Source organism: Penaeus japonicus, unplaced genomic scaffold, assembly GCF_977035675.1.
Source record: "Penaeus japonicus unplaced genomic scaffold, GWHDUDI00000001_assembly GWHDUDI00000019, whole genome shotgun sequence".
In the NCBI taxonomy this organism is placed as follows: domain Eukaryota; kingdom Metazoa; phylum Arthropoda; class Malacostraca; order Decapoda; family Penaeidae; genus Penaeus; species Penaeus japonicus.
This window is the reverse complement of record NW_028234421.1, coordinates 5,154,673-5,158,546: the sequence shown is the minus strand read 5'-3', so window position 1 is coordinate 5,158,546 and position 3,874 is coordinate 5,154,673. Positions and strand designations below refer to the sequence as shown.

General features: G+C 34.8%; 1 protein-coding gene across 1 annotated transcript in view; it reads right to left on the bottom strand.

Moving 5' to 3' along the window:
- Positions 1-204: 204 nt before the first annotated feature.
- LOC122263871 (polycomb protein Sfmbt-like) overlaps positions 205-3,874 on the bottom strand; it is a 17,249-nt gene continuing 13,579 nt past the window's right edge. The window contains exon 16 of the mRNA XM_043032515.2: positions 205-3,874. This exon is cut by the window's right edge and continues 193 nt beyond it. The gene's annotated coding sequence lies outside the window, so the exon portion shown is untranslated.

The following is a 3,874-nucleotide window of genomic DNA, read 5'->3' as shown; positions in this document are numbered from 1 at the left end:
CAGATAGTCACACTCCTTCTGTAATTAAAAAAAATAATAAGTATCTTATTCATGATTATATTATACATCGTTTTAGAAGAACTTACATATGGCAATTAAAGACAGCCACCATAATGAAAAAAAAAACATACAACCTTCACTTTTAGTTTTAAAAAAGTCAACATAATCCCTTACTAACAGGATAAGGAAGGACGAAACACATAATTCAAGTTAGAACAGTTTTACTGTATAAATGATTTTCAATAGTACAATAATGTATGCATGCAATGGTGATTTGTAGACAATAGCGCCTTCTTACATTACTATAAGTTATGGCAGTTAGCAGTTCATTGAACACACTGGGTTTAACATCAAAAAATAAAACAAAATATCAAAACACAGCCGCACATGGGTCAAATGGAGACCTTTGGGTGATGTTGAACGCAAGCCCTGTAAAAAATAACAGCGGGAAAAGAACCTTCACTGAAAGGCACTTTCTGAGATGTGAACATTCTATTATTGTTACAAACAACTTAGATCAAAACTAAACCTGTATATAATTGCAATGAGATACAATGTCAATTACTTTCTCACTACTACTGTGTGAATGGAAAAATGCATTCTATTACTAATGTGTTGGATGATCATGCAGCTTCCCTAAAAAAAAAAATAATAAAAAAATCAAAAACAAAAAAAAGATAAGTTTCATTCTGTGGCAAGACCTGCAAACAATCAAGCTTTCTGCATGCTCTTCTACCTTGTATATTGTCTAGACATAAAACTGTACGCAGTAAAAATCCGAATGCCGAATTTCTCTTTCTTTTTTTCTTAAAAAAATAGAAAAAACAGAGCATGTATATATAAAAAGGAAGTCGGAGACACTGACATCGAAGACGTAGGTGTTTGCTTTCATCCATCACAAGACATCGGAAACTATGACAGACTGCCTAAGTTCTCTAGTGATTTACTGGAGAGGAATAGCAAGAGATATGGTGACAAGAAAAAAAAGAGAGAGAGATATGGTGACAAGAAAAAAAAAGAGAGAGAGATATGGTGACAAGAAAAAAAAGAGAGAGATATGGTGACAAGAAAAAAAAAGAGAGAGAGATATGGTGACAAGAAAAAAAAGAGAGAGAGATATGGTGACAAGAAAAAAAAAGAGAGAGATATGGTGACAAGAAAAAAAAAGAGAGAGATATGGTGACAAGAAAAAAAAAGAGAGATATGGTGACAAGAAAAAAAAAAAAAAAAAGATATGGTGACAAGAAAAAAAAGAGAGAGAGATATGGTGACAAGAAAAAAAAAGAGAGATATGGTGACAAGAAAAAAAAGAGAGAGAGATATGGTGACAAGAAAAAAAAAGAGAGAGATATGGTGACAAGAAAAAAAAGAGAGAGAGATATGGTGACAAGAAAAAAAAAAGAGAGAGAGATATGGTGACAAGAAAAAAGAGAGAGAGAGAGATATGGTGACAAGAAAAAAAAAAGAGATATGGTGACAAGAAAAAAAGAAGAGAGAGAAAGAAAGAACAACTGTTTCGGGGTGATAATGTAATCATTAAAGAGGTATATTCCATATGAAACTGATCACTAATTTGCAATAATGTGAACAATTAAGCGGCCCTAGAAGCTGTGTACCAGTCGAAAAAAAAACGTGTCCCATCAAAGTTTTTCTTTTATACAAAGTAAAAAAATAAATAAATGATTACAATAGCCTTAATAACAATAGTAGTAGCCACAATAATGGCAACAATGACATTCACATTTACGTCAGAACCTACAGAGATACATGAAGCTACATAAGGGACACATCTGTAACTGGTCCACTGGCTGACAAGGCTATCCACCAACACATGAAAAGACACTGGGTAAATAACCTGATCAAAGAGAAAACATCAACAATGCTATGAAAATAACCCGTGAACTTGCAATTAATCATGTATGAAGAAAAAAAAATTATAAAATAAAAACTAGGTTAATCATGTTCTATGATGCTGCTGGCTCACCTCTTTTTCCTATAATAAAATAAATAAAAATATAAAATCAATAATAATAATAATAATAATAAAACATTTTTATGACAAAAAAGTGTGGGGAAGGAGGAAGCTCAGTGCCTGACAAGTCATCAACTTCGTGCAGTTTTTTTTTTTCCTTTTCTATTTCTTTTTTCACAGGTTTTCACTACTCCAGCTGCTTCAAAACACCACTATAGTATGTGTTGCACATGCAAAAAAGAGCAAGGCTTACAAAAAATAATCATAAATTGCAATATTTATAAATAATGAGTACAAAATAACAACTGCTAACAAGTTTGAGCATACACCAGGAATATAATGATCGTTCTTCATCCAGGGTAACATATGTTATGCATTGTTGCCAGTAATGTATGATCCCTCTCCACAGATATCGTTAGATTCTATATCAACTTCTGCTAGTCAAATACGCTTACTTTTTTTTTTTTTTTTTTTTTTTTTGCTTTTTGTTTTTTGCTTGCATAGCTGACTATGCACTGGTGTTGAATCACAAAACACATTGACTGCAACATATGAACTTTATATATTCATATTTATATATATATGTAAAAACTGACACCAGAGATTACCTACAAAGACTTCACAATGATAGACTTATTCCTTGTAGTGAACGTGTAAGGTCGTGACTCGACAGATCTCTACATGTATTTCGTCTTTCATCGCAGTCGTAAGGACGCGCACACTTCCCAAGGGCATTTTTGCCTTTGGTTTCCTTTCCATGATGTTTGAATTACAATTAAGCAACTGAGCCACTGCCCGGTTAAACCTTACAAGCTCAAGTCCATCTATGGCCTACAGAGCCCGGAGAAAGTGTCGTCAAGCAATTACAAAAAAAATAACAAAAAACAAAAAACAAAAAAAAAACACCTTTGAGCTCTTGTGCATACAGACACTCAAGATACATGCAAAGACATGGAGACCTGACACCATGTAGCTTAGAGGTGTAGTCCACCTTTCACGGAATGGCAGCCGCAAGTGCCTGTCATATTCCATCTTCTCTCCTAGACCCTGAGACTTGCGTTACGTATTTGAGGAGAGGGGGGTTTTCTAAAGCGTAAAAAGATTCTCTATCGCAGTCAAAGCTATGCACTGTTATCCTCTATTTTGATATCTTGGGTTAGCTGCACTCCGGTCGGAAGCCTGTGGCGACCGTCCGTCCGTGCAGCACCGGGAGACTACGTCATCTCAGGAGCGTTACTTACACATCAGTGGCATTTACATCACTAGTATTTAACACTTATTATTATATATTTATATATATACACAGTCTTATATCAAGTTAAAATAAAAATGATTTCCTGGTTTATCTAAATACAATACTTTGGGCTCTGTTATCTCCCTTTGTTACTGATATGGAATCATGTTGTGAAAAGAAATGAAGAAAAATCCTCTCTGCCTCACTTTTTCTTTGATTCTCACTTGCTTAGTGAAATACAGTCAAAAAGGAGAAAATCTACAGAGGAGTAAAATGTCATGAAAGATGAAAAGTTTCGTAAAATAGATGGGGATGTATGCTTGTGTGTGTATGAAGGGGGGCGGGGATTAATGAGAAATTGATTCTCTTGTATTTCTTCATTCAGGCTGCGTTTCTACTTTCCCCCCCTCGATCAACTGTCTGTTCCCTTCACTCACTTTCTGTGCTGAGTATAGCCACAATAAATATATATAAAATTTTGCTTAAAAATTACAAATCACATCAATGTTCTCACATTCACCAAAGTCACACTCAAAAGGCCCACACAGATGATGCCTATCGAAGGAGCTTCTCTCTCTCTTTCTTACTCATTTGCATCTCCCCATCAAACAATCTTGTACTCCAAAATGCCAAAAGAGGAAACACGCCTGGGGAACATGGCTCCCTCT